Below are 14,464 nucleotides of genomic sequence, written 5' to 3' on the forward strand. Positions count from 1 at the left end.
GAAAGAGTTTGAAGGTGTTTGAACCTGGTGCTTGGGAATGGTTGCATATGTGCAAGGACATGTTTCCTTTTGATGTAGGTGACGACTTGGATTTGAGGACAAATCCTCTTCAAGAGGAGGGGAATGATGCAACCCAAGGTTCGTCATTGAAGAAGCAGGAGTTGAAGAAGAAGCCATTTGAAGATGGTGGAGTTGGCGCGTTAATTTTAATTTATTTGCATTTGGCCCGAAGTTGGAAGACTTTATTTATTTTATTTTCTGCATTATTTTTTTAGAGCCCAATAGTTTAGTTTTTATGTTATTTTCGAAAATTAGGAGTAAGGGCATTGTTTGGCTAATTAAGGTTTTATTTAAAGTTGTTTCCTTATTAGACTAGGTTTAGTTTTTGCCTATAAATAGGACTTTTGAGAGTTTTCGAATTCTTCTTGAAATTCCAAGTCGAATTCATCTATCGGCATAACGGCGAGTCAACCAACCCTCGTCGGGTGTCAATCATCGTCCCCGAGTTGCTGCGTCAACGTCACGTTGGGATATAGGGATTTCTATATAATTTCGTGGGTTAGATTAAGAGGTTTTGGGATTCCATTCATCTATCGTTCGTTCTTCAGTATTCCGCTTGCATGTTCGTTTGAACGGTTTGACAATGATCGTATCAGTTTTAAATCAAATTAAAGATTTTTACGTAATCTTTAATTTAACATTAGGAAAAAGAAAATTTGGAGGCAAAAAACTCTTCCTTTATATTATAGAATTTTCTTTATTATATTATTAGTTGGCCCAAAATTAAAATAACAATGATAAATTTTCCTATTTTATTTAAAGGAACAAATAAACAAATAACGCCCTAGTGCTAGACAATATTTAATTGATAGTCTAATAACTCTTCAGTTTCGCAAATGAGTTCAACAAATAACTGCAACAAACTCAACACAGACATATTTAACGGAAATTTTGCTAATTTCAATTGATTGAGATGAATTTTAAAATTTGGCGGTAATATTTTACCGTTAGAAACTCCTATTATTGTTCATCTATTAACTGAATTGTATCTCATAGACAACATATGGTTTGTGTACTCATGGATGAATGTATATACATGATTTTGTATCTTATAGATTAATTTCTCACATGTGTATTAAGATATCAATCAATCAGTCACCGATTAACAACATTGATAGGAAAAAGAAACAAATATCACCAACCCATTTTATTAAAAAGTTTTCCACATACGTCGTAATATCCTTTTATCTAATCTTATCAAAGTACAATATATGTCTCAAATACTACCAAAGTTCACAAAATATGCCCAATATTTGGATGGAACTGAGGTCATCTATAAAATGTGTCTACATCCATCTACCACAAACTGCAAATCAAGTCGATTGAAAGTCACGTATATCATTCAAAGAAACACCCAAGCAAATATGAAACCGGGAAGCAAATCCTCTTCTAGTTACCAGGCTCCTACGAATGCCAGCAACTGATGCTAGTAGACTTATGGTAGGTTTCTTGAGGATGCTGACGTGCTTCTTACAAACTCTTAGGCACGCAACCCTAGTAATGCTTGAAATATTATGATCACGAAAATAACCATTCATAAGTAACAAAAATGGAATGTGAACTTACATTACATCAGGTGAAGCTGCGGTTGGTTTCCAGATTGACATTTACTTGAGAATCGTGGAGCTTGGATTGGTCATCTTCGGATTCAGTTGCAGCTTCTATCATCTCAGCCACCAACATCTCGTGTTTTTCTTTCAATTCCGTGGAGTTTATGGACTCAGCAATGGCTTGCTTTGTTTCTGCAACCAAGGCCTCGATCTTGCTTCTTGATTCTTCATCTGGTGTATTTCCAGCTCTTGCCACCTCTGCCTTCAGCAGCTCGATTTTGTTTTTCAAATCTGAGGACTTGATGACATCATCTATAGTCATCTTGACTTCTCTGTTAAAAGCATCTAATTTTGCCTTGGCTTCGGAAGGTACCACGTACAAACCCAAAGATTCAAGAACGTCTTTGAATTCCGAATCTAACTCACTGCTCAACTTAGCAACCTTCTCATTTAGCTCCGGGTTTGAGCTAACATCCGTTACTCCCGAGTTTGATAGCTCAGCCTTCAGTGTTTCAATCTTTTGTTTAACATCAGGACGTTCTACAAGTTCTTTGAATCTCTTATTGATTTCACTTTTCAAGTCAGCTTTGCCGGGGCTCTTCTTTGAGAAATCGAAAGCTTTTGACAAATCATTCAGCATGTCACGCTTATACATCAGGCTAGAGTAGTTGGGTGCCGAAGGAAGGCTATCCTCAAATTCGTCTATCAGCTGTTCGATCTTCTCCTTTAAAGCGGGATGTGCAAGTTGATCATTTACATTCCTCGATTTTACAACTTCTTCACGGACCATCATGATTTTTTCCTCCATGCCTAGAGCTTTTGCAGCCTCGTTATATTCATAGTCGAGCTCTATCTTAAGTTTCTCAATCATCTCCTTTAACCCTCTCTCGGGGGAGCCTGTGGATGACTTGGAGGCTTCTAAAATCTGTTGTTTCAGTTTGTCGATCTCATCCTTCAATTCCACCTCCGAAGTCTTACTCATCTGAACTATAGGTTCTTCTTTCTTTTTCATGTTGATCTTCCTTTTGGGATCAATTGGGATCCCCTCTTGGAATCCACCGATTTTCCGAAACTTTTGAGCCCTGTGTTTTAGTAATGATTCAGTGTCCATCTTTACGAGTTCCTGCAGATTCCAAGTATGTTCTAAGTTCTAGATTTCAGACAAACACTACGAACACTTGCTAAAATCGAAAGTGAAGCACCACTCACATCCATTGTTTCAACAATTGCAGTTTTTATCTGTTGAGAAGTCCAATAGGGATCTGCATGTGCACCTCCAAGAGGTTCCTGTATATCAATACGAACTTTTAAAACCTGAATGAATGCAAGATAGACTATACAAACAACAAGGATCAATCAAATCATTAAAATAATAAGCAAGCGATTACCAACGGTATACAACCCCAATGATGTTAACACATGAGGTATTAGCGTTATTCTTTATCTTGAAAACTATGATGTTCCAATTATTATGGCAGCAGAGCAAGAAGAAAGAGACGAGTGGTATGACAATTTGCAAGTAGAGAATGGAAAAGGTGAACGATATATTACAGGTATGATGCCATCGGCAATCTGCAGCTTTGTCAACTCTTGCTGTTATCTTTAGTTTCTCAGCAGCCTAAAAATAGGGAGAGAAAAAAAAAAGTCGATAAGTTATAACTAGAACATCTCTTCTTGACATGTATACCAGATATGACCCTCTTAAATCACCTTTGGAGAAGCTTTTGCAGTCTTCCACAAGATTGCAGCGCATGCTTCAGGGCTATCACGTGAAGACGGAAAGGAAAAAGTCAAGATGCAGAAAATCGGTTAAACAATCATATCTTAGTTGTAAGTAATATTTGACTCATGATAAAAGACACCATTGTATCTTGAATTTGAAGACGTAAAGCATCTCAAAATACGTAAGTATAATGATATTGTCGTTTACGGCACCTGGCAACATAGAAGACTGCATTTTCAAGCATTAGCAGCTTATTAGCACAACCAATAGCTAGAGCTCCGCCAGAGCCACCCTCGCCCATAACAATTGAAACAATTGGTACTTTTAGACCAAACATGGTTCTCAAGTTCTGTGCAATTGCTTCTCCCTATAAACGAAAGAAAAAGAATCAGGCTGCAAACATTTGTCACCAACAAATATTTTGCATCAGAGAATAACAAAACAGTACTTGTCCTAGTTCTTCAGATTTAAGGTCAGCATATGCCCCTGGAGTGTCAATAAAGGTGACGATTGGAAATCCATGGTGATCAGCATAGTACATCATGCGTAGGGCCTTCCTGTAACTGTTGACACCAGCATGTTAGTATTATACAAAATGCATAATTGGATAATGAACTTTCAAAATCGCAATACGACGGAGCAATTTGACATTGGAACGCAGAATGGTACTTTATCACATTGCATTACTAATAAGACAATATGTTAAAATGAGAAAAATACATGATCTATACACATACCCATGAGGGGTAGGCATCCCGAAGTTGCGCTGAATATTCTCTTTCGTGTTCCTTCCCTTCTGATGGCCCATGAACATGTAGCTTCTGCCATTTATGGTACCAAGTCCAGTGACAACAGCAGGATCATCATATCCAGCTCGATCACCATGAAGCTCTACAAACTGGACATAGACAATTGAAAAAAAAAAACCTTTTGAATGGCTACTCATTGACCATGCATTCAAACTTTTATCTAGCCAACAATTATATCCAATGTATTGAAAACTTTGCAGAAAAAAGTGTGGACCTTCTCAGTAATATTGAAAACATGATCAAGAAATGTTGGCCTGTTTGGATGTCGTGCAATATTGACACGTTGTATAGGAGTCAGATGCGTGTAGAGATCCTTCAGAGCCTGCAATCAGAATGGTGAAAAAATTAACAAAATCGTTAGCAAACAAAAGAAAATGAAAACTTGAAGTAATAAACTGATAAAATAACATGATAATGCAGACATATTACTGGATATACCTGTTGATATTTATTTTCTAGTGAAATAATTTGATCGCTGAAATCCAGACCAGTATCATTTGCCATCTTTTGGACCTGCATGGCATAACCAAGTGATAACGTTTTTTTGGATTGACGAGTTTATATACATCGAGGGAGTTAAATTGATCGTACATCAAATATATTTTTCTGGAGATCCATCAGAGGTTTCTCAAAAGCCAAAGTAACTGGCTTTGGCTTCTCTTTCAAAGGCTTGAAAGGTGACAAGTGGCTAAGGACTCCGCCCTTCACGTTCAGGTCTGGATCTTCTGGCCATGGGTATTCATGCTTCTTCGTTTTCCTAACCTTTGCAGATATAGTGAAGTCCCTCCTTTTCGCTCCCAGTTGAGCCCTACCAAGGGCTCTTAGGGGAACACCAGAAGCACCATTATTTGAGCTCCTAAGAAGATCAGAAGCAGTAGGCTTGGAAGACAAATTCCCAGAAAATGATGTCGGACACTGGGTCATCGAAGCCATCTTTTGACCGGTGCAACCAGAAAAATCTGGATTGTGACAAGAGAGAAAAATATATCACAAAATGGCCAACGCAGTGAATTTCAGAAAGCACAATTCTTGGGAAACAAATGTGACTTAGATTTATGAATCACATAAACTATAACTAAGTGTCTTTGCTAGTACTACTAGCCGTTGCACAAACAAACGCAACAATCTGAAATTTCATGGTTTTGAATAATTCTCCTCAAACAAACTGATAAACATTATCTAAACTTTCCTGCAACTGAACTAATATGACAGGACATGCAGCTAATCCAAGCAATAAATATGGAAAAATCTCAATGATATAAACGAAGCAAGTAAATTGAAACAAACTCAGCTCCAAATAAACAGATATCAACAAAAATCCAACAACCATTAAGCAAAAAAAAGATCTTCAACTAAAATAAAAATGTCCCTACTCACCTAAATCAATCCGAACCGCCACGCTAGCTCAAAGTTCCTGTAACCACAAATTCAGATTCAGATCAACATAACAACATTGAAGCAATCTGATTCTTAAACCAAAAAAATAAAATTAAATAAATAAATAAACAATCTTTGGAAGAAATGATTAACAAAACAACCAGTAACCTAAATGCAGCTAACAAGGAAATGATTCGTACAGTCATGAAGATGTAAATGAGAGCAACTGAAGAGAAGTTGGAGTGAGGAAGAGAGAAACTAATATGTAAGGCGGAGCATAGGAAAGATCGTCAAATTGAAGCTTTTCACTGAAACTACAAGGAATAAATTAAAATACTGATTTTTATTATTTTCGATGATTTCTATGCTCTGTGTATTTGGTAGCAGAGCTTTAAAAGCGTGAAAATAGAGTGCAGTTGTTTGGTAATTACTGTTGAAATCTTGAAAAACGCATGAAATGTCCAATATATCCTTATTATATTTACACCCCTCGACACCTCAAAAATGAAACTGCAGAGGTTTTCTTTATGAATCACATAAACTATAACTAAGTGTCTTTGCTAGTACTACTAGCCGTTGCACAAACAAACGCAATAATCTGAAATTTCATGGTTTTGAATAATTCTCCTCAAACAAACTGATAAACACTATCTAAACTTTCCTGCAACTGAACTAATATGACAGGACATGCAGCTAATCCAAGCAATAAATATGGAAAAATCTCAATGATATAAACGAAGCAAGTAAATTGAAACAAACTCAGCTCCAAATAAACAGATATCAACAAAAATCCAACAACCATTAAGCAAAAAAAAAGATCTTCAACTAAAATAAAAATGTCCCTACTCACCTAAATCAATCCGAACCGCCACGCTAGCTCAAAGTTCCTGTAACCACAAATTCAGATTCAGATCAACATAACAGCATTGAAGCAATCTGATTCTTAAACCAAAAAAATAAAATTAAATAAATAAACAAACAATCTTTGGAAGAAATGATTAACAAAACAACCAGTAACCTAAATGCAGCTAACAAGGAAATGATTCGTACAGTCATGAAGATGTAAATGAGAGCAACTGAAGAGAAGTTGGAGTGAGGAAGAGAGAAACTAATATGTAAGGCGAAGCATAGGAAAGATCGTCAAATTGAAGCTTTTCACTGAAACTACAAGGAATAAATTAAAATACTGATTTTTATTATTTTCGATGATTTCTATGCTCTGTGTATTCGGTAGCAGAGCTTTAAAAGCGTGAAAATAGAGTGCAGTTGTTTGGTAATTACTGCTGAAATCTTGAAAAACGTATGAAATGTCCAATATATCCTTATTATATTTACACCCCTCGACACCTCAAAAATGAAACTGCAGAGGTTTTCTTTATTTTGATGCCGTAATTCAGGAAGCTTTTGGTTGAGAAAATGACAGAATGTAACCAGCCCAACTCAAGACAAAACTCTTGCTCAAGAAGGATAATTAGCGGCTAATCAAGAAAAACTCTTGCTTGCCTCAAAAAAAAAAAAAAAAAAAAAAAGAGAGAGAGAAAAAACTCTTGCTTAAGATTATCATTCCAAACCTCCCTAATTTGAACGAATCATCTCTTTGGCAAGCGGTAGTGTTGAATATTGCAGGGAATTGGGAGTGGTGGTGAACGGTTGTGGTGTTTGGCAGGTGGCAGTGACGTTTGGCATGCAGCGGTGGTGGTGAAATAAAATTGGAATCAGGCGATGGGAGTGGTGATGTTTGGCAAGCGGTGGTGGTGAAAATATTGCAGGGAGGCGGCGGTGGTGGTGAACCGTTGTGGTCTTTGGCAGGCGGCGGCGGTGGTGAAATAAAATTGGAATCAAGCGACGGGAATGGTGATGTTTGGCAAGCGGTGGTCGTGAAATATTGCAGGGAATTGGGGGTGGTGGTGAACGGTGGTGGCGTTTGGCAGGCAGTGGAATAAAGTTGGAATCGGCTATGGGAATTGGGGGCATTTGTGAGAAGAAAAAGTTAAACAAGGAATACTGTAGCATTGAGTGTAACTAGTACGCCTAATCGAAATTAAATAATATTTTAAATAAATAAATAAAATTATTAATCAAAACCAAAATATAAACAAATGTGAATTATTTAAAAAATAATAGTAATTCACATCATTTACAAAATAAATAACATGAATATAAAAATATATAAAATTTTGGGTAAATATCATGAAAATCCCTCAAGTATACATCAAAAATACCTTGAAACTTTCAAAATGTTCTATTAACCCTCAAACTATTTGGTTTTTATCAAATATATCCCGCATCTATTTTTCGGTCACCAAAAAGATGATGTGGCTCGCCGGATGCCACAATGTAATTTATATTTTATTTTTTTAATGCAATGGCAAAAACGATGTTGTTTCGTACCATAAACCATATCCTTTAAAAAAAATCAACTCTGAAATTTAAAATTTACGCCTATCGTGTTTGAAATTCACGCTAATAACCTAGAATTAGAGATAAACACGATAGAATATGGTACGAAACGAAGTTGTTTTTTTCCATGTCATTTTAAGAAAAAATAGAATATAAATTACATTGTGGCATCCGGCGAGTCACATCATGTTTCTGGTAACCGAAAAATAGATGCGGGATATATTTGATAAAAGTCTGATAGTTTGAGGGTTTAGAGAATATTTCAAAAGTTTCAGGGTATTTTTGATAAAGTGGTATAGTTCAGGGATTTTCATGATATTTACCCTAAATTTTTAATTTTGTACTTCCAATAGTTGAAATACCAAATTATCATTTTTAATTGATACTCTTTATAAATTAGTACTTCAATAACTGAGAATACAAAATTAAAAATTGTTATGTTTTTAAATTTAGGTTCTTTCTTGTGTAATTGTTGTGAATTATTTTATTTAAAAAAAAATTCCGCATTTAATGTTCGTCGTGCATCTAATGGACGGATGTATTAATTAGTTTATATTAAAGGAGAGAAGTAAAAAACTAATGGACGGATATATTTTTTCAAAAAAATGGATATATATATATATATATAATAAAGAATTTCTTTATATAATAAAGAAATTTAAAGATCGCGCCACATGAGACTCGAACTTAAGACTTTTGGCCTCATGCATTAACTCATTACCACTTAGCCAACACACGCACACAAAATGAGTATATTTTAAAAAAACTTAAAATGAATAGTTTTTATTACCAACATAAAATTAAATATATAAAATTATTTCAGCTCATGGTCCAAATAAATTAGTCCAATAATATTAAGAATTCATAATTTTTTTTTATTATTTCTACACCGCTTATGAAAAGAAATCATTTGTGTGCCTCCTACCGTATTTTCAGTGTTGGACATGTTCTCGGAAATGACAAAAAGCCAATTCCCTTTAAAAAAATGTCTGCTTTTTTCCTGCAATTGCTTAAGAAAAAAATTGTTGGTGTCACTGGCGAAATTTGTTATTTTTAGAGAATTAAGAGAAGTTGTATATTTAAAAAAGAGAAAAATTATGAGATTTTGGGAGAAATTAAGAGAGGAACAAAATATATACACATTTGATGAAAATGTTACTAAATTTATGGACTGAAAACTATAGAAAAAATTCCTGAAAATTTTTACTGTTAACATTGGTATTTAATAAATAAATAAATTTAGATGTTAAAGAATTCTCCTCAAAAAAAGATGCTAAATAATTAATCATACCAAATATGTCAATTTTAAAAATCGAACTTAAAATAACAAAAAATAAATAAATTACAATTGATTCTCTCCAAAATTAAAAAGAAGCAATAACTACAATTGAAAGAATTACGATGCAAAATTCTCAAACAAACACGTATCGTTAATTGAATCCAAAAGTACCACAAATCAAAACCATGTGCAGTTCTTTGAAAAAAAAATAGTGATTAGCTCGAAAAAGAAAAATAGCACATAAAGATGAAGTTTCTGTTTCTTTTTTCAACAACATATCGAGGCCAGCTAATAGCAGATAAGTATATCCTCTTTTCAGAAAACTAAAAAACAAAAAAGAAAATGTTTCAAAGAATCAATAGTTTTCCAGAGCTTCCTTTGCTTTCAACAATAACAAAATTGATGAAGATTATTTCATATATTATGGTACAATCAAAGCAGTTATGTTGGATAAAACTATATAAGAATAAGAGTATAACCAAAGCTGTAAGAAAAGTACAAACTTGAGAAACTACCAAAACTGTAAAAAAGTGATAAGCCTATATATCCCTCTCATAACACATATCAAATCAAGATATTAACGTCTTAATTGTTCGCCTCACCCTATATAGTATAATGGAATTAAAGCAAGAGAACAATGTGAGTGAAATATTTTGTTACTAATCTTATTCACAGTGTAGGGACGATCCTTTCTAAACTCACTCTCATTTATATGTTGAACCTTGAAGAGAATAACTTGACCAATCAAACTATTTTCAATATCAGGGGCACTTACATCAGATTTTTCAACCTGGTAAACACACCATGATTTAGAATGTAAGAATATAACAATAGGTAAACAAAGTAGAAAAACATTAAAAAATATATATACCTCATGATATTGAGCAATAACTTCAGTTGCTTTGCTGCCCAATAACTTTAAACTCTTTCTATCCTACAAATATATACCTACATAGTATATCACAATCCATACATAAATACTATAAATAAATAAATAAAACATTTTAACTCAAAAAAAATGCAAGAGGATGTTCTTTGTGTACTCGATATAGCCTTGGATGCCATGATGTAATCTCCACATCTAAACATCTCGACTATGGTCCTCTCCAACCATGCTAGCACCTATGCCTTGGTGCCTTGGTGGAAGAGCTCACATCTAACTCATTTTAGTTAGAATCAACACGTCAATATTAAGATTGATGATCAACTTATGGCAGAGAAAAGTATCACAATTTCTATCACGGTTAGTATAGGTAACTCTTTCAAAATGCAATATACCTTTCCATTAAATCTTGAGTAAGATAGATGGGAGTCAGGTTAATGTCATTTGTTGGACTAAAAAAAATTGCACAACACGTATATCATCAAAACTAAGAACAACATCAGCGTGTTCATGTGTTAAATCTACAGAAATTATAAAATTGGTCAAGTCGAACAATTAGTTCTCGATTATATATATTAGTCAATAAACCTAAGACAACATCCTGGCTATTGGACTATTTCCCAGATCAGGTAGTGAGCCTACCTAAGTATGTAAAAAACAGAAGTTCGGCTCAAACTACCAAAATCCTTTCGAAATTATACCAAGTGACAAACAACTGAAAATCATTATAGATATCCATCATTTTACAAACATTCAGAGGATGCAGTCTCCATAAAATCTAAACTTATTGTTCAAGATAAATAAACTTTTACCACTTTTTTTTCATTCCATTTCTATTTTGTTCCTATATGGGAAATAAGAAAAATAGTAAGTATCATAAATCAAATTCGAGAAGAAATGTAAATGATGACAAAATATATGTAAAACAGTTCATATTTTAACCACATTCCAATAATATCATAACATATACTCATCTATTCTAAAATACATGCATTATTCCAAAAAATTATTCTAGACATGTTTCTCAATGTTAGTATCCAAAATATAATCCACATGAATTGATAATGAAACCATACATTACAGAACTTGTAGAGGCTTAAATAGAGGAGTTTTAATAACAAAGCAACATTCCCAATTTTGTTTCAAATAAAGAAGATCACACCGCTCCTATCGGCAACACTACTGGCACTCTATTTGTTTAGAAAAGAAGAAAAGAAAAGGGAAAATAGATCCATGATTATACCACCTTCATCCTTGTTAATTTCAATTGTTTGATGCCAAAGTATATAATGAAGAATATTCAATAAATGTAAATAAAAAGAGATGCGAGGCAATAATTACCTCTTTCAATTTCTTGAACATACTCCACGCCTCAAAATTTCTCCATCTTTTGTCATCAACTTTACAATCCTTAATGCGAGTTCGAACTTTCCCCTCATTTTATTGCTGGAAGCCTGGAAACAACAAACAGATTGGTCGATTTTTGGATTAAAATTTGGGGTAATCCCTATCAACTTTAAGATATAAGGGTTAATTTCATATGTGGCCATCGCGATTTCCGAAATTGGAGAGATGAGAGGTTGTGCTACGGGAAAACAGAGACAGCGAGACTACGAATCACAAAGTACCTTATCTATGACTTGCAAAAAAGACCAAATTTTGTAATGTTCGCTCTATGTGACTGAATAGGGTGTATGTTTTCCTTACTTTCGATTCAGAATCGAAGAGAATAGGGAGAGATGAGAAAGAATCTAACCGATAGATCTCTTCTTCCTCGGCAATGTGGCATCTTGATCATCCCCATATGTGTCTTCCATATTGTCGCTCTTAGATCTGGTCTCATGCTCTGTATCTGTGCTTCTTCTTCCATTAAACATTTACTGTGCTTCAATTCGAAACAGTTGCATCCTAGTTAATACATATATGGATGGAGAATAGTAGGAGAAATTAAATTGATTTTGAGAAATAATCGTATTGTGATCGAACCGTCTGAGAGAGATATCAAATTGCTATGGGGAGAGAACCGTGGGTGAGAGAAAACTGTTGTTGACTTGTTGTGATAGAACGTGTGAGAGAGAATTTTTGGCGGTAAAAAATAGCCGTTAAACTCATTTTATATAGATTAACCGAGGGTGACCCTCGTATCTGTTTCCCTTGAGTAACAGTATTTTTAGCTCAGGCCCAACTCTAAATACGGGCTTCCCTCTTTATTTTACTTATCTATCAAACAGAAAAAAAAAAAAAGCCCAGCTAAACATGTAATGAGTAGAGATGGCAATGGGCCGGATCTGGGCCGGATTCGGCTTGGTCCAGATCCAGATCCATGTTTTTTTACTTAGATCCAGATTCGGTCCAGATCCATTGGATCCAAAAAAATGAGATCCAGACCCAGATCCATGAGATCCATTGGATCTCGGGTCCAGACCCGGATCCATATTATTTTTTTTTAAATAAATTCTAAGCTAATTAAACATTAAAATAAAAATCATAACAATTGTCTAAAGTTTCAACAATCATTCAAGAATACAAAATACACCATAATCCATTTAAAACTAAACAATCCAAAATAAATAAGAACATCATAATTCATTTAAAACCAAACAATCCAAAATGAGAACATAATAATCCTAATATTGAAACGATCAATTTCTGTAATCCTCAAAGATGTCTTCCATATTGCAGCTACTTTCGACATCATCAACATCCTAAAAAATTAAGAACAAGATATAATGAGAAATAAAACTTATTTCAATTGTAAAAAAATATAAAGATTGCTAAATACAAATGCCACCAATTGCATTAAAACATAACATTGCATTAACCACAACACAAGTAGCAGAATCATCTCATCAAAATCAAGAGCACAGCATATGCCACCAATTGCTAAATAAAGATTAGCTAACAAAACATCACTAGGCAACAACAACTCCACATCACATGTTCCAGATATTATTCTTAAATACAAATGCATCATCAACTTATCATCTAGTGATATACAAGAATTGATACACAAATTTGAATAGACAACAAAAGTAACAAAAGTAACAAAAGTAAAGCTGAATGAAGGTTTACCTGATGAGAGGATGAGCAGCGGCCGGAGAGGAGCGGTCGGAGAGGACGAGCAGCGGTCGGAGATGGATTGGCGTTGCCTTGCGCTGCTCTGCTCACGCCGAGAACCTGCTCTGCAGCAGAGCCTCCGCTCAAGTCCACAGATTTCGGGAAAGGCTGAAGACCGGAGACCGAGACCGGAGGTGGACGAAGGTGGACGGAGATGGAGCGGCCGTAGATGGATTGGCGTTGCCTGCTGCTCACGCTGCTCTGCTCACGCTGCTGCTCTCAGGTGGGGAAGGCCGGAGGGGCTGATTCGGAGGTGCACGGCCGCCGGCCGAAGGATAGGCGAGCGGCGCGGCGCGGGTGGCGTGGAGGATAGGTGAGCGGCACAGGTGAGGTGAGACCGTGAGATGATTAGATGAAGTAGGGTTTTGATTTTGAAATTGAATTGTAAAAGTTAGATATGTTTAGGGTTGGATAAAATTAAAAAAATAAAAATATTATATCTATAATATTACCGGGTCCAGATCCGGATCTGGACCGGATCTGGACCGGATCTGGGTTTTATACCTTCTACTCCAGATCCGGATCCGGTTTTTTAGAGAGTGGTCCAGATCCGGTCCAGATCCGCCGGGTCCAAATTTTGCATGGTCCAGATCCGGAAAAAGGGTCTGGATCCGCGGATCTGGACCGGGTCCCGGATCCATTGCCATCCCTAGTAATGAGGGTTTAACTTACCTATCAAATTGAGCCTTAGTTGTCTGCAACTTTCGCCCAGATTTCTACTTAACAAAATAATAATAATAATAATAATAATAATAATAATAATAATAATAATAATAATAATAATAATAATAATAATAATAATAAGTAATTGAAGTTCGATTGCTCCTGTGTTGGGTTTCCTCGGCGAGGCGAGGCTTGCGTGATTTTGTTAGGGATGATACATTGTTGTATTAACTTAATTAATTTTTTAAATATAAAATCCATCCTTAATAAATGGGTTTTGTATCTATTTCTTGGTACTGAAAAAATAGAGTCGAACAAAAATCATGAAAAAATCAAGATAATGTCATTGCAACGTTTACATATTGTGTTGTAATTGCAAAATTCGAATAACTATTGTTTACTTGATATAATTAACGTATTTTTAGCTATGAGTAAGTCCATAGCTATGTTATATAGGTACGGAGGTGCGAATGCGGGGGCGATACGATACGAGTACAGGGATACGAGTTTTTAAAAATTATAGGGTGCGATTTGGCAAGGATACATCTAATTATTAAAATTTTATGATATATAATGCTTATAAAATATGTACAATTTAAATTT

At 34.9% G+C, this 14,464-nt stretch overlaps 2 long non-coding RNA genes and 1 pseudogene across 5 annotated transcripts; all 3 read right to left on the reverse strand.

Moving 5' to 3' along the window:
* Positions 1–1,175: 1,175 nt before the first annotated feature.
* On the reverse strand, positions 1,176–6,720 carry LOC130988665 (acetyl-coenzyme A carboxylase carboxyl transferase subunit alpha, chloroplastic-like; annotated as a pseudogene).
* Positions 6,721–9,719: 2,999 nt separating this feature from the next.
* On the reverse strand, positions 9,720–12,183 carry LOC130988666 (uncharacterized). Of its 4 annotated transcripts, none has more exons than XR_009090163.1 (4): positions 11,838–12,183; positions 10,242–11,535; positions 10,070–10,146; positions 9,720–9,988 (listed from the first exon to the last, which is right to left on the reverse strand). It is a non-coding gene; the product is annotated as an uncharacterized LOC130988666 (long non-coding RNA). The 4 variants fall into 4 exon arrangements; XR_009090162.1 differs by having other exon boundaries at positions 10,070–10,354; positions 11,423–11,535; positions 11,838–12,180; XR_009090164.1 differs by having other exon boundaries at positions 11,423–11,535; positions 11,838–12,175.
* Positions 12,184–12,547: 364 nt separating this feature from the next.
* Positions 12,548–13,773, reverse strand: LOC130988669 (uncharacterized). The gene is made up of 2 exons (XR_009090166.1): positions 13,154–13,773; positions 12,548–12,786 (listed from the first exon to the last, which is right to left on the reverse strand). It is a non-coding gene; the product is annotated as an uncharacterized LOC130988669 (long non-coding RNA).
* Between the last annotated feature and the right edge of the window lie 691 nt (positions 13,774–14,464).

This window comes from Salvia miltiorrhiza, chromosome 6 (genome assembly GCF_028751815.1).
Source record: "Salvia miltiorrhiza cultivar Shanhuang (shh) chromosome 6, IMPLAD_Smil_shh, whole genome shotgun sequence".
NCBI lineage: Eukaryota > Viridiplantae > Streptophyta > Magnoliopsida > Lamiales > Lamiaceae > Salvia > Salvia miltiorrhiza.